Here is a 17,077-nt window from a genome sequence, read left to right as displayed (position 1 = left end):
AAAAAGATCCCGAACCAGCCTACTGTTGCTCCAGTCTGCCCTCGAAACCCACACTGGCCAGACCACATCAGCGCTCAAGCTGGAAATCACAGGACGGTCGTGGTCAACCATGCACACAATACCATTTCCATTTGTCATTTATTTCCTGCACAGTGTTCAATAGCTCGTACAGTATAGTTAGCATTGCTCTTAATGCCGGGAACACTGTGCAGATGGCGTTCAATTGATGTTTAATGTCACGTTTGTAGTGGCAGGGACTGTCACAGCAGCCTCAAATACGGATGAATTAAACCCTTAACTTTTACAGTACTTCACACAATGCAGATTTTTTTATTTAATGAGACAGATTGCGTTCAAAGTGAGTCTAATAAGAGGGAACAACCACTGGCTGTAACTAATGGCATCAGACAGAGGAAACGTGCATTGCGGGCATTAGAAGGAGAGTTTTTGGTTTCACTAAGTCATGTTGTAATGATCTGAAGAAGCAGCCACCACCTCGCTTGACTCATTGGAAGATAGTTGATAGCTGAGGTTGGATCAGAAATGGCTGGGTTCTGGGAGGAAACACAAAGAAACAAAAAGAATCCTGGAGCATCCACTGCCCTCATTGTGAACAGTTAACTTGATGTCTATTTAGTGGAAAGTGGTCTCAGTTGTAAAGAAAACAACCAACATTTTCTCATCCCTTTTTTGTGTTTAATACAATGTATCTCTCTACATGTATTGTTTAAAGTGATACTGTTAAATCATTACACCTGCAGTCTTACATAAGTCATCAAATTAAATCAGATCTTTGTTTGGAGAGCTCAATATCACCAATTACACATTTATCTTGGGGTGTTTTACAGACTTTACAGCATACAAGCATGATACATTTACATATATATACGGTGACACACTTTTTGTGGTGTTGGCTCAGTTGCTATGAAGAGATGTCTAATTGTAGATTTCAAAGTGCCAGCTTTAGTTTCATGGTGTTTACATCCCATTCATTATATGGGGAATTGTGGTCCCATTTAATGCATACACTTCCAATTTAAGGGACACCAACTAATGTTGACAGACATGTAAACAATTGAATTAATCTCAATACATTTTTATTACGTTAGTTTTTTGACACTTCAAGCTGACAACCCTATTTCCACTCCAAACTTGTCAAATACGGCAGATGTTAAGTGCCCCTTTGCACCAAACTATAGCACTCCACATACCCCTATATTGTCAGTGTTGTGAGTACAGAACTTTCCATTGTGGCTGTAGGAATTACAGTTGGAAGTCAAGATTTTTACCCGGGAGGCCGCTGTTCCAATTGTAATTAACGCGTTGCAATATTTTATAAAAATATACGTGTACGTAAAGAGGCTCTATTATCCTTTCTGTGGTTTTCTCTTTCCTGTAGTGTGTAGTATAGATTTTTGTGCATGTAACATTTCTGCAAAGGCTAAGATCCCAAAAAGGTGTGCATGTACTTCTATTGGCTAACACAGTGGTTCCCAAAGTGGGGGGCGCAGAGGCATGACTGGGGGGGCGCGAGAGACCAGGAGGAAAAATGGTTATTTAAAAAAAATAATAATTATTTATTCGAAAATAATATGACACAGTACAGTACTATTACGTCTGGGTCTCTGTGTTTCATTAAAGCTCGGCTCTGTGTGTGTGTGGAACGAGCCATTTTGTGTGCGTGCGCGAGCGAAAGAGAGAGAGCGCACCGGTACCGGAGATAGTTGTTGTTAGCCTCTAGTGCTAGCGAGCTACGCTAACGGATATAAGGAGTTTTTTCAACAACAAGGTGGAGGAGAGTCCTCTCCTGTCAGACTGAGAGACTCAGTGAACTAAAGGACTCTCTCAGTGTTATTTCAGTGGGTCTCAAACATTTTGGTCACCATTAATGTAAACAATTATTTCCGAGGCACACGTTTATATGATCATTATCGTTATAAAAAAAATAAGAGAATGAATTAAAAACAGGTATGAAATACTATATGACAGTAAAAAAAGAATAAAGTTTAAAAGGGTGATTTGTAAAATATCCATAAAGAAAAAGTAAATCTGGTTACAGTTCTGTTTCAAATGGGTGTTGAGAGAGGTATCCAGATCTCTTCATTTTGCTCTCAAAGTGCACCAGATTGATGCTTTTAAATAAATCTTCCCGGGGGAGCATGCCCCCGGACCCCCCTATGTGAGGTCAGGGGCGCCGCCAGGGATTTTGGGCCCCATGAAAATATATCACAATGGGCCCCACCACCAGGCACAGGCCACACAAACCAAGCACAATTGCTGTAACCACACCTCCAGAACCCAACCGACTCATTTATGCTTTAAATAACTCTACCTGTACAGGCTTGCATCTATCTTGTAGTCCAATACTAACTGCACAATATTTACTGACACTGAGCTGTGAAAATATAACACTGTGCAGACTGTAAATTCTACTGCAACATTCTGCTGCAGTATAATTCACTATTTGATATATCACTAACATTCCTGACAATAGACCTCAATAGTCATCTTTTATGGTGTACATGCCTTTTTAATAACATTTTTGAATGGAATATTCATATATCGTCCTAATTTTTCACCCCCTTACGGCGCCCCTGTGTGAGGTCCACACACCACCTATAAAAATAGCACTTTACCCCTGCTTACACCTATATGCCGTGAGCTGATTATCGAGCCTTCATTGTAACAGTCGCGGGTACGTTGTGTAGCGTGGGGATTGTTGCAGTAGAACATTCAACTGTAGCCCCCGGTACATTAATGGGAAACCCTAAATGTTTGAGCACCCTCTATGAAACGTCAAGCTACCCCACAGCACCCCAAAAATAAATATCTGGCGCTGCCACTGAGCTTGACTTGTGTTGGGGGGCCCGATTTTTTTTTTATCCAAAGGGGGGGCCTGACAGAAAAAGTTTGAGAACCACTGTGGTTCTCAAACTTTTTCTGTCAGGCCCCCCCTTTGCCCCTTTGCCCCCTTTGCCCTTTCCCCTTTGCCCATCACACATCGCCCGTGATGCTAAGGGGCGGAACATCTCTAAGCGGTTGACCAATCACAACAGAGCCGGCCAGCTAACCAATCAGAGCAGACTGGGTTCTGGTTTCAGACGGAGGTTGAAAAGAGGTGCTGCAGCACAGGCAGAATGAGAAAAATAAAGAAATGAATGAACATTGAAGCATGAAAACGTGTCACAGTAGAGGAGGCACACAATACAATTGTAAAAACCTGAAAATGAACATATTATTTCCTCTTCAAGTACTTTCCTAACTTGAGTAATGTAACAAACATAGGCTTACTGACGTTAACCCAAACACATTTTTCCTAACCCTAACCAACTAGTAACTGGTGGTGTACAGCAGAATCCTGCACAGGGCCAGGTACCCGAAGGTAACAGAGGGTAAACCACAGAAAAGTTGTGCAATGGATAAAATATTATTTAATATAAATTCATGGGTACGGTAAGTAGTAACTCAATCACCTAATAATATTTAATGCTTAAATATTGATGAAGCAACATCAATATTTGGTTTCAAATTATTTGACTGAAGTCTGTGAACCACACATTTTAGCGGGAACATGGTGTTCTCCCCGTTGTCCTTCGTCCCCATATTCCTTCCTTTCTACAGGAAGTGAAACACAGACTGGTTTGGCAAGTAAAGAGCATTTTGACATTTTGGCCTAAAAAGTATTTGCTTTCCTTACCAATTCTACACAATCAGTTTAACCTCACAATTATTCTTTTTTATTTTGAATACAATGTACTTGTCTCATAGAAGACAGAACAGCACACATTTTAAAATCCCATACTTTGCAACTTTTACTCTTAGATGAGTTATTAAATTGATAAATGTTATTTTCTGTTCCATTTATACCCTTTTATTTTAAAGTGTACTTGGTTATGTTAAATAATTTGGGTTCTGAATGTTTACAGACTGCCCTGTTTATCCATTTTAAATAATTATTCACCCACAAAACCATTTGGATATTATTTACCGAAAAGGGGGAACATTCCTGATAAATTGCATTTACTTGGATCAGGTAAATGGTAATAATCCATTTACCAATTCAGTATAATCCAAGTCTCATTTATCCAATATATGCTGACTATTTCCCCAGACATAAGCATTTTCTAAACGCATGTTTTGATGGGTTTGCTGTTCAACCATTTTCGTTTTGTTTGGATTCTTTCTTTGCCATGGAGGAAAAACATGCACGAATTCAAGGCAACACAGGGTGGATAATTGATATATACAAATGATTGTTTTGGGGCTAAAGTATTCCTTTGAATTTGCTTTGTGTAGCAGTACCTAAACTAAGAAATAAATAAGTATTTCCAACGCGTAAGAAAGTTCAATATGTGAACATAAACCAGCAACCAGACTCAAAAGTGTGATGTCATCAAGTATATAGTCTTGGGCTGCACCATAAACACGGAATGGGATGAGTGGACGCACAGAATGTTCAGTTTTCAGTTTTTACCCAAATGATCTGATTCTCAGCTGAAAAAAATTGATAAAGTCCAATGTCGTTTTAACATGTTTTCCAATTCATTGTCTATAAATATATTTGTGATGCAATAAAATAATATACCATAGGCTACGGTAGAATACGGTGGGATACGATACAATGAAATACGGTGCAATACGATGCAAGAGACAATAATACTTTATATATATTTACAGCAGCTCAACCTGCAACATCAACAAGGACATACATTAAGACAAGATACAAGAACACAATTTACATAATATGCATTTGAGCTCCATACTGTTTCAGAAATAATCCTGAATGTGGTTTTCAACATGATATGGCGTTTAATCACAGCATAGCATTTAGCTATATCTGGGTAGAATTCTCCTGATCAGATACTTATTCTTATTCTTAATCTTATTTGTTACAGTGTATCGTGCACCAGGTCCTTATTCAGAATTCTTATCAGAATTCTCTGAGTTTTTATCAACTTTAGTTCTTAAAACAGACAAAGTAATTATCGTAGGTGACTTTAATATTCATGTTGACGATGATAAAAATAGCCTTACTGTTGCATTTAACTCTATATTAGATTCTGTTGGTTTCTGTCAGAATGTAAATAAACCAACCCACTGCTATAATCACACTCTCGACCTTGTTCTGACTTATGGTATTGAAATTGAGCAACTATTAGTCGAACCGCATAATCCTGCTTTATCCGACCATTTCTTAGTAACTTTTGAAATACTGTTACTAGACTACAAAGCATTAGTCAAAAGCTCTTGCAGCAGAAACCTATCTGTTAGTGCAATAGCCACATTTAAGGAAGAGATTCCACCAATACTTAACTCGATAGCATGTCTGCATGTAGGAGAGGAAACTTATACAAAATGTACACCACCCCAAATTGATCATGTTGTTGATAGTGCTATAGATGCGCTGCGAATAAAATTAGACTATGTTGCTCCTTTGAAAAAGAAGAAAATAAAACAACATAGATTAGCTCCATGGCATAATGCCGAAACCCGCAAAATAAAGCAAAAGTCTAGACAACTTGAAAGGATATGGCGTTCCACTAAACTTGAAGAATCTCGTTTAATTTGGCATATTACTCCCAATGAATATAAGAAAGCACTGCGTAAAGCGAGAGCAGCCTACTACTCTTCATTAATAGATGAGAATAAGAATAATGCAAGATTTCTTTTCAGCACTATAGCCAGGCTGACAGAGAGCCACAGCTCCATTGAGCCTTCTATTCCCATAGCACTCAGTAGTAATGATTTTATGTTCTTTTTTAACGATAAAATTGTTACTCTTAGAAACAAAATTAATGACCTCTTGCCTTTGACCAGTATAGTGTTATCAACAGCTCCCGGAATCGTAAGTTCTAATATTACACTAGATAGTAAACTAGAATGCTTTTCAGCCATTAACCTTGAACAATTACATTCAATGATTCTCTCTTCTCAACCATCAACGTGCATGTTAGACCCAATTCCAACTAAGCTGTTGAAGGAAGTTTTTCCATTAATTAGCACTTCTTTATTAAATATTATGAATATGTCTTTATTATCAGGCTATGTTCCACAATCATTCAAAGTAGCAGTGATAAAACCGCTTCTTAAAAAGCACAACCTCGATCCAGAGGTTTTAGCCAACTATAGACCTATTTCTAATCTTCCGTTCCTCTCAAAAATTCTTGAGAAAGCGGTTGCAAAACAGTTGTGTGATTACTTAAAAAACAATGATTTATTTGAAGATTTTCAGTCTGGCTTTAGAACACATCATAGCACAGAGACAGCTCTGGTTAAAGTCACAAATGATATTCTAATAGCCTCAGACAAGGGACTTGTCTCTATTCTTGTTTTGCTCGATCTCAGTGCTGCATTTGATACTATCGACCATGATATCCTATTGCAAAGACTAGAGCACTTGGTTGGCATACAGGGAACTGCTTTAGGCTGGTTTAGGTCCTATCTATCTGAACGCTCTCAGTTTGTACGTGTTAACGATGAATCTTCCACGCAAACCAAAGTTAGCCATGGAGTGCCACAGGGCTCAGTGCTCGGACCTATTTTGTTCACATTATATATGCTTCCGTTAGGCAATATTATAAGGAATCATTCTGTAAACTTTCATTGTTATGCGGATGATACTCAACTATATTTATCAATCAAGCCTGATGAAATTAATCATCTAAATAAAATTCAAGACTGCCTTAAGGACTTAAAAACGTGGATGACCTTAAACTTTTTGATGTTAAACACGACCAAAACTGAAGTTATTGTACTTGGCCCGAAGAATCTACGAAACAAATTATCTAAAGATATACTAACTATGGATGGCATTAATTTGGCCTCCAGCGAGACTATAAGGAATCTTGGTGTTATATTTGATCAGGATTTATCCTTTAACGCCCACATAAAATCAATTTCAAGGACCGCCTACTTCCATCTACGTAACATTGCAAAAATCAGGCATATCTTGCCTCAAAACGATGCAGAGAAACTAGTCCATGCATTTGTTACTTCTAGGCTGGATTATTGTAACTCTTTATTATCAGGGTGTACCAAGAAGTCAGTCAAGTCGCTTCAGCTGATTCAAAATGCTGCAGCTCGTGTACTAACCAGAGTTAGGAAAAGGGACCACATTACTCCTGTTCTGGCTGCCTTACACTGGCTCCCTATAGAACACAGGATAGAATTTAAAATTCTTCTTCTCGCCTACAAAGCCCTTAATGGACAGGCGCCATCTTACCTTAAAGAACTCATTATACCCTACTGTCCTACTAGGGCATTGCGTTCCAAGAATGCAGGGTTGTTGGTTGTTCCTAGAGTCTCTAAAAGTACAGTGGGAGCCAGAGCCTTTTCTTATCAAGCTCCACATTTGTGGAATCAGCTTCCAGTTTGTGTTCGGGCGGCAGACACCCTATCCGTTTTTAAGAGTGCGCTTAAGACCTTCCTTTTTGATAAAGCTTATAGTTAGGGCTGATTAGATTCAGCCCCTAGTTTTGCTGATATAGGCTTAGTTTGTCGGGGGACATCTTACTTCTTCCTTCTCTCTGTCTATACCTGTGTACTCTCATGTTCCGATTAACCCAGCTTCCCCAAATGCCTTTCTTTTTGGTGTCTATATACGCTGGGATCCGGAGTCATGGATGATCCTGCGGTCCTGTGTCCTGGATCGCGAGTCGTGGCTGTGGTCCTGGATCATCGGTCCTGGATGGATATCCTCGTGGATTCATCTTCCTATTATACACACATGCATTTCCAAACATTTGGACTACCTATGTTGCAAATGTATTATCTTTTCAATTTACACACGGCATCTATTGCACGTCTGTCCGTCCTGGGAGAGGGATCCCTCCTCTGTTGCTCTCCCTGAGGTTTCTCCCATTTTTCCCTTTAAACTGGGTTTTCTTTGGAAGTTTTTCCTTGTACGATGTGAGGGTCTAAGGACAGAGGGTGTCGTATTGTCATACTGATATTCTGTACACACTGTGAAGACCACTGAGACAAATGTAACATTTGTGATATTGGGCTATATAAATAAACATTGATTGATTGATTGATACTCAGCATAAACTCCCCCCCCCCCCTCTTTTAACAGGGCTGACATAGAGGGATATGAGGGATGTCTAAAATGCATGATCCGTTTGGTATTTTGAGCAAAACACATCATAGACATGTTTTTTATATATCTGAGACCCATAATATGCCTAACAATATAGGAGATCTTTAAGGATTGTCTGGTGAACAAAAGAGTGCTTCAGTCTAACATAATTAAATTGTGGGACCCTGTGTTAGCTGTTCAGGACATTGGGGTCAGAGACAATGTTGTTAGGAAACCAACAATTATGGTTTGACTTACAATCTTTGAGCAGATTTTGTATTTAGCATTCTAGTTCTGTATTTGGGAAGAGTTGTTGGCTGAGACCATCGCAAAAACATGGATCCCTTTCGAAAATGGGAGCCATTTAAGGTACATCGATGACCTCACATCTTCAGTTGTTTTACAAAGTGCTAACAATGCATCACCTGTGTGAGTAAATACTAGAAGCAGTGCAGGCCGGGGCAGAGTTAAACTACATGAATGAGTTCTGTTCATGCATGCATGTCTGTATGAGTGTGTGTGTGTGTGGGTAGCAATACAGTAGCTGTGTACCCGAGGCTCCCATCCAAACAGCTGGTACCCATCTGTTTCTTCTTCTGCTCCTGTGGCCTGCGGCTCGGGGGAGCGAGGTGCACTGGCATGCGGTGTCTGGGTCTGCACCAATGCTGGCGAGGTATGCGCTGCAGGAGCGTGCGTGTGTGTATGAATGTGGTTTATGGTGAGCGGGTGTGTATATGTGGTTTTGCACTCGACTCGTGTATGTGTGTGTATGGGCTGCCATGTGTTTGTGGATTATGCGTGTTTGTGTGCGTGCATATGGCCAAAGCTGCATCGTCTGTGTGTGTGTGTGTGTGTGTGTGTGTGTGTGTGTGTGTGTGTGTGTGTGTGTGTGTGTGTGTGTGTGTGTGTGTGTGTGTGTGTGTGTGTGTGTGTGTGTGTGTGTGTGTGTGTGTGTGTGTGTGTGTGTGTGTGTGTGTGTGTGTGTGTGTGTGTGTGTGTGTGTGTGTGTGTGTGTGTGTGTGTGTGTGTTCAAGAATGTTGGACGGTTAGTGATAATCACATTACACACGGACATACGTTACAGAGAAATTATCTCGAAGTGCCCTCTGCACAATTTCCCATGATGCCGTGTGCTCCAGCAGTGACTCATTGCGGAGAGAAGCGTTCAGTCTTTCCACTTATTGTTTATATAAATGGTATAGAGTGAACCTGGCGATCCAGATTTCCGTCATTACTTTATGGCTTTATTGCCGTGACGCTGGCTGAAAATATGCACCTTCCATCACGCAAAGAGATACAAAAATATGATGCCTTAAACTGGAAAAGGCTCACCGTGGCTAAGGTGGTATTTCCGTTGGGAAGGGGAGTAGGTGCCTGGTGAATGCTCAAGGCAGGGATATGATGATCTGTACTGATGTGGGGAATTCTATGTCTGAGAGGTTTTGTGGACAAAAAAAAGTAGTTTCTTCCGATTGCTTTTATAAGTCTATAAGGGATAAAGCATGGCCTGCCTTGAACTGAATCAGACTTTTAAATGTAACTATGGATATTGTTATCCACTGGAGGGCAGTGTTGGTTTAGTAATAATTCCTAGCTCCTGCACGTGAATGTGTAAGTTATTGGAAACAGAGACAGTGTCAGGATGTTGTCTATTTTGTTTCCTTTATTCTATTCAGTAGGCCTATGTGAAAAATAAAAGCACAAGCCTTCCAAATCTCACACGGTGAGCACCAAAAACAAGGTATTCATATACAACATGTTGTGTGAATTGGTTGAGTCTGTAGTTATTTTGGGCTCTTTGTAGTTTATAGCTATCTTGGGTCAAATTCTAGTGACCAGCAGGAATAAAGAAGAAGGGTGAGGTTTGTATGTCCAGACTTGTGCTATAAATAAACCAACCCGGTATCACGGCAAGACGTGAACATGTAACGATTTACCATGCTGGGTGACGTGAATATGTCACGGTTTTTTCCCTTCAAAACGTGACAGTTACCAGTGTTGTGCTAGTTACTGAAAACCAGTAACTAGTTACCATTACTAGTTACTTCATTTCAAAAGTAACTCAGTTACTTTACTGATTACTTACACCAAAAAGTAATGCGTTACTGTGAAAAAAACGTTTTAGTTACTTAAAAAAGGGCTCCCATTATATTAATGCCCTTATAGCCTTCATGTCAGTACTGTTATTGCATTGGAGAATAATACAATCTGTTGATCAACTTGACATGCATTATATGCAATCTGGATTGCATCGATATTTGCTGGCTTTACATTTTTGTATATTCTTTCTCCAGGTAGTTGGAAAAAGTGTTCCGTTTCATATGCCGTGTGCCGCCCGGACATGCTATCATGCTAACTAGCTCCCTGAAAGCGGGTGACTCCACTGTAGCAATAGCCTGCATGTGTTCTACAACATACCGTGCAATGGCTGTATCGACTTTTCCCTGGTGAGCAGTCCCTTGGTTAAAATCCAGCCGCTGTTGCTTAGGTGCAGGTGGAGGTGGAGTGGCGTCGGCTGAGTCTCTGTGGTCTTAGCTACTAGCTTCGTCCCAGCATGTTGTTTCTGCAGATGTTTTAAGAGATTTGAATGACTGGTTTGGGCAGTAGATAGGCTCTTTGACCCGCCAGGACACAACTTACATTGAACTAAAACGTTCTTTTCTTTGTGCTCGACAAAAGTGAAATAGTGAGAATATCTCCAGGTGGAGAAACTAGACTTAAGCTCCGCCGCTGCCGCCATGACAGTCTTGTTAGTAAACAACACAAACACGCCCACAGCGCGTCTCCGCATGTGACACAGGAAGTATCTAAGTACATTTACTCAAGTACTGTACTTAAGTACAGTTCTCATCTCTGTTCACCTGGCTGTTGACTATATAAAAAAAACTAACGGAGTAACGCACCATGTAGTAACGGTAACTGAGTTACTGAATTTAAAAAGTAATGCGTTAGAGTACTAGTTACTGCCAAAAATAACGGCGTTACAGTAACGCGTTACTTGTAACGCGTTAGTCCCAACACTGACAGTTACACGGTATTGTTAACCCATGTTAACCAGTGGAGAAATACCCGGAAGGGCCAAGCAAATGGTCTACCGCGCCTATTGGTCGGTTTTTATTGTCAAAATGAGATGTTTTTAATTTATTTTTTAATCGTCACACTCGATTTCGCCGATTTTCTTGTGGCCCGAGCTGGTCGACACCTCTTTTAGCAGAAACAAAGGCTACGATGTTAATCCATTTGTGTTGTTATGGAAATACCGGACGTGACGTTGTGTGATCACTTAGCAACTGAACTCCGTGAAAAATAAACACCACTAAGGTTCAAGGTTCAAGGGTCAAGGGTTTTTGTTATCAGATGCTAGCTACAGTGTAATTTTGGCATGTCAAATCTTAGATCCCGAGCTCCTCCAACAGTGCAACATAATACAAATAGGACATACAAACAAAATAATTAAAGATAAATAAAAAATAGTGCAAAATGCACCACTTTTGGTTCAAATTATGAAACCAGTAGATTCATTCATTTATTTATTTGTGTTGCCCCAGCTAAATCGATGTTAATCCATTTATGTGGTTGTAGAATTACTGTACGTTACGTTGTGCGGTCGCGTAGTAAGTGAACACCATGCTACCGATTACTATCCGTGAACATGAACCATGAACATGGACATCGGCTTCAACTTCCTCTCTGTCTGACTTCGCCAAGCAGGTAATGTGCTGCACGCTGCACCGCATGCCTCCAATATTTTAATGTTTATTGCAAGTAAATCAGTTGTAGTTACATATCTTTTTAAACACGAGCTAGCTAAACACATATTAGCTTTACTTGACCGGAGATATAGTGCAGTGATGAGTCCTACAACCCGGAAGTGAGTTAGTATTTTTACAACTATTGGTTCCCTCGTCTCAGAGTCAATGGGATTTCTCCATAGGATTTTGGAAAATAGCTCGAAATAAGATCTGTGAAAAACGAACCTGCTTGATAAATGCACGTTTTGTTCAGCCGGATAATCTCCACATATCTATCCTACTTTTATACTTTTCGAATCATAAATCTAATGGCCAGAAGCAAAATGCTAACGTTATGCTATAAACGAACTACAGACCATGGATATAAACCTTTAGAACAATTACCTTTAGAAGTATACCAAAACATAACTGCTAACAATGTAAATGCTGTGTTGGAAAAAAAGTTAATGTTAGAATATGTTGAGTTAAATACTTTTGGCACTGTATACAAAGCTTGGAAAAATGCCTATTGTGGCTGTCATACTTGCATACAGTGGCAACTAATAGTATTGTGAAGAAATGTCATGACAACCATCTACAGACTGTTACTGCACGCTGATTGTTGTGGTCCTATTTAGGACAAAACATTCAGAGCTGTCCTTGTTCAAGTCCGCCCCTGATTGATTAGTGCTTTAACTCGTAAATTACCCCCAATGTTAAAGCTTGTTGATGATATGTGAGATTGTAAATTGTCATGCATTCTAAAGTGTTCACTGTATTTTTTTCCTTCAACAGATACCAAACCAAAGCAAGATCAAACAGCACTTTTTCAATTTCTTCTCTTCTCCCTCCTCAGAGCTATATTCCCTACATTTCTTCCTGGCTTCTCCCCATTTTTACCATCTTCATCTCTGTCTCTTTACCACTTTCTTTTTTGTATGTATATGCACGCAAGGTTTTGATTTCTAGTTCCTGAAATGGCTGCTAAACAAGGCGAGGAACAGCTAGAAGACGCCATTTTCCTTGCCGATTTACTTTGTAAACAACTGAAGGTACATTTTTAAATTTCAATTGTATTGGTTTTGTGCCCGATTGATTGATTATGTGCTTGTAATTTTGTAATGCTTGTAAGTAAATAGGAATACACTGGGAATGAAAAGCAGCTTGTTGTGGTAATGCATGACTACTTTATTGAAGGAGGAAGAAGACAGGGCCAGAGCAGCATCTAGCTGGAGCAGAATCCGCTGGGTAGGCAAAGATGCTCAGGGGTGTCTTCTAAAAAGGAGGAGCAGAAGTGGGGCAACCTGCCGACGTACTAAAGGTTTGTGCATGTATACAGGTATTCATGATTAACATATCATTTTTGTTTTGATTGTTCGCAACATGATTGGTAGGCCTACAGCATGTTTCAGTTTAGAGAGGTATTGAACAAATATCTGTTATTCCGTCGTACGTATAAAAATAGGCCATTGTAATAAATAGTTAGAGTTGGTTAGAACTGTTAGAACTATTTTAATGCATAACATTTGCCTGCGATTGCCTCCTGTTCTCTGTAATTATTATCTGTTATCAATATATCTATTATTATAATTATTATTTTTCAGCCAGAACTGTTGCCATTAACAGTCCAGTGACTGTGGAACCAGCTGGAGCAACCTCTGCAGTACCCCCTCAGCTTTTTGGTAGGATGACATTTACTATCATTGAAAGTTAGGAAATGTGTCAACATAACATCAAAGGAATACGTGATGCAATATGAGTACGCTGTTGTGATGCTGAACATTTTCTTTTTTGTTTGTTTCCAGAAGATGAGATTCAGCAATTACAGGAGCTTTTGGTTGATCAACCATCAACCTCTTCCTCATGGTGCCTGCGCCAAAGTGCTGCCCAATTGGAGTGGCAAAAGGCAAGGTCCCATCACTTGGACAGCTTGCTGTCTTCAACTGTGGTACCGGAAAGGAGATGCTCACATTGCTCCGCTCCTGCGGTCCTTCGCTGCAGAGAATGCATGCCCCTTGAATGGTTGTGTCATGACTGTGACGTTTCTAAACACAGCATACACACCCTTCATAACAGGGAGTCCTTCAATGAAGGATATTTCAAATGTATTCCTCCAACAATGTCACTAGTCAAGACAAATGACGTGTTCACTTTGAGACACACAATTTAGCCCCAAGTGGTTATTTTATAACTTTCCTAATGTGCTGGTAGTTTAAGACATATTTTTAACCTCTCTTCGCAGATCGTCTTCTGCCCACTGGTAGGCCTTCACACTCGTGTAACCCTGAAGGTGTTACAGAGTCTATAGGCAGGCCTGTCATTTTCGTCTGCATTAATGGTATGATTTTAAGTGTTCCTTTTGTCACCCTAATACAGGTAATGAATGCGATTGTTTTTACTAAACTGTGTTTGTTATTAGGGCGTTATGATTTGCATCTCCCCAAGAGGGTGTGCAACACATGCCATTACGAATGGACACCTGATTGGGGAGACCTCATTAGAAGCGGTTACTGGCCAGCTTCTGTGAACGGAGACACATTATATTCCACGGATGTCTTCAAATCTTTTGAGGACCTGAAGACTGTGGCACCAGGTTTGTCCAGACAGGCCTTTTTACAGATGCTGGAACGGAGGACACAGCATTATGGGAGGGTAAGATGACTTTCACTAAGTATTGCATAAGTAGAGGGCATTGTGAAAGGATGCATTTTATTTTGTGTAGATGAAATATGTTGATTGGAAATATGTTTATGTCAAAATAACTAAATTGAAAAGCTTACAATGTTACTGAAAGTAGTTTAACTAGTGTTACATTAGAGCTAAAAACCTAGCACTGGTAGATGTAGGACATACTGTAAGATCAAACATCATAATCACACTTTTGTTCTTTACTGAAGAACACAATTTGTATGATGAAAAACATTGTGCTCTTCTGTGGGAAAAAATGGGATTCTGTATTGTACTGTATAGAGTCATGGTGCATATGACAAAAGCTGAAATAATGTTCCTTCTCTTCCAGCATCTGCCAATCCTAACCTGACCTTCACTTTTCAGGATATCGTGTGTTAGGGATACTCCTAATAGCCCCCCTCTGCCTCCAACCACTGTGAAAGTCTTCCTGTTTCCTCGTATTATTCTGACATGTGTAAGGTAACAATTTTGCTTCTCAAACTTCCAGACAGGAAAAATCCATGGAGATGTCTTCCAAAAAAGCTTTTGGCACTCAGTACGAGTGCCAGAAAATGACGTGTGAGGAACCCTTCTCATGCCCAGCTTGTACTGGTTGGCTGTGTCAGTGGATGGGAATAGGAAACAGTACCGTTTCCGACAGTCACAGAGGTACATCTTTTTTGTATGTCAATTGAATTAAGAAGTAGTCTATCAATGATGATAATAATGAATTGAATATTTATTTTTGAATTTAGGATCGATGAACCACTTTTTAAAGGGCCGTTCATCATGGAAGACTCGGCTGTCACAGACTTTGTTGACAAAGTCAGAACAAATGTAAAATGTGTAAGCACAGCATTTTTTTTCCTATCATTTTTCTAGCCTTTACTTGTTTTGAGAGTGTAACATTAAAATGTCTTTAATTGTAGACCCCAGGAAAAGGTACATGTGGTACCAGCCAGTGGTCAGCTGCTCGAGAGACAGCAAGAAGAGCCAGCAGGCTTGATGAAGAGGGGTTAGAGGTGGCTGTATGTAGACATGAAATGAAATCTCTCAACATGTTCAGAGGAGAAATATTTGCCTACCCCTTGTTCCTTCAAACGCAGTTTCAAGCTACAAACGTGCATTTTTATTGCACAGATATTGCTTGTAAATACTGGCCCTACCTCGAGAAAGTGGCAAAGACAATGCCAGAACTGCGACCTTTGCTGAGCATGCAACCGTTTCTCTCGGTCATGCATGCCAAGGCCCATTCCACAAAGTGCGAGGTAGGCCCACTCTTATATTATTGTGATTGTAAGAATTTTTTTTAATTCATCTATGACATATAATATGTGTACTTGTTAGATTGTGTGGAGTGGGAGAAATTTGGAGGGTGCTGGTTTGACGGCCGGGGAAGTGGAGATGGTGAACAGCTTTCTGTCACGTTGTGCCATCACAACTAAGTACATGACAAAATCAGGTATGTCCTCTTGTCATTAGACCAACATAATTCTGTCTTGAAGTTATTATCCATCTCTTACTTTACTTTATCTTTGATGTAGTCTGTTTCAACAGTACTAGAGTTTTTATGAGTTTATTTCCAAATACCCAAGTTATATTATCTGCTTGTCAATTTTACTTTTAAAAACAGCTCGCAATGACATGTTGACTGTCCATGCAATGGGATGGAACAGACGGAAGCAGGAAAACCTTCATGTGGTGTTGGCCAAGAGATATGTCAAGGTAATTGGCCATGTAAGCATAGGCATGACAAGATTAGATTTGTAAGGCTAATGTGCAAACCTGTCACAAACAAATAATTGTCCAAGCTGGTAAAGTGTTGGATACTGAGTGCTTGCGCAGGTCTGGAAAAGTTTGAATGATTAATTACTGTTTTCAAGACATGAGAAGTTATGGAAATTTGGGTGAAAATCTTGAAAATATATCTGTATCTGCAACATCTTTTTTACAACAGACAATCACAATGTTGGAGGGTGAGACTCAAAAAATGAAGGACACCTGCGAAGAGCTTGGATGCCCTGAGGACAAAGTCCAACAATGGGTTAATGAGGTTTGTAATGGCAATTTCTTTTCCTATGTCCTATATATTTTTGCCGTTACTTTCACAGAAGGGCTGAAGAGTGATCCAGATGCAGACACAAACAGATGAGTTTCCGGTCCTTTGTCGAAGTTTATAATGAGGTTTTATTCAGCTTTACATACCAGGGTTAATTGTACAGTTCTAGTTGTTGTGATGAGCATCTGCCGGGCTGGTGGAATCGGTATGCTCTCTTCTTTCTGTGTCCCTCCCTCTCCTGTCACCTATGACCTCCTTATATACACCCGGTGCAGCCAAACCCCGCCACCCAGTGTTCATAAATAATATTGCACTGTACATATAACTTAAATAAACTGACACACCAACAACACCCATAAAATGGCTTCTACACACCGGCCCCTAATTGGCTTTAGTATAAAACAAAAACAATTACCAATACATAATAAAGGAGCTATACAAATGGTGTGTATGTAATTCTTAAATAATGTTTAGTTTCCTTTCTTCTCCCTTATTTTAAGGGTCATCAGTCTTTGCTGTTCTTAGGTTGAAGCAGTCGTG

General features: G+C 39.9%; 1 long non-coding RNA gene across 1 annotated transcript; it reads left to right on the top strand.

Annotated features, from left to right (window-relative positions):
- The first annotated feature begins 15,877 nt into the window (after positions 1–15,877).
- On the top strand, positions 15,878–16,507 carry LOC139435479 (uncharacterized). Its single transcript, XR_011644719.1, has 3 exons — positions 15,878–15,940; positions 16,112–16,203; positions 16,436–16,507. It is a non-coding gene; the product is annotated as an uncharacterized lncRNA (long non-coding RNA).
- The last annotated feature ends 570 nt before the right edge of the window (positions 16,508–17,077 follow it).

This window comes from Pseudochaenichthys georgianus, chromosome 16 (genome assembly GCF_902827115.2).
Source record: "Pseudochaenichthys georgianus chromosome 16, fPseGeo1.2, whole genome shotgun sequence".
Classification (NCBI taxonomy): domain Eukaryota; kingdom Metazoa; phylum Chordata; class Actinopteri; order Perciformes; family Channichthyidae; genus Pseudochaenichthys; species Pseudochaenichthys georgianus.
Note: the sequence above shows the minus strand (reverse complement) of the source record. Positions and strands in the feature narration are given on the sequence as shown.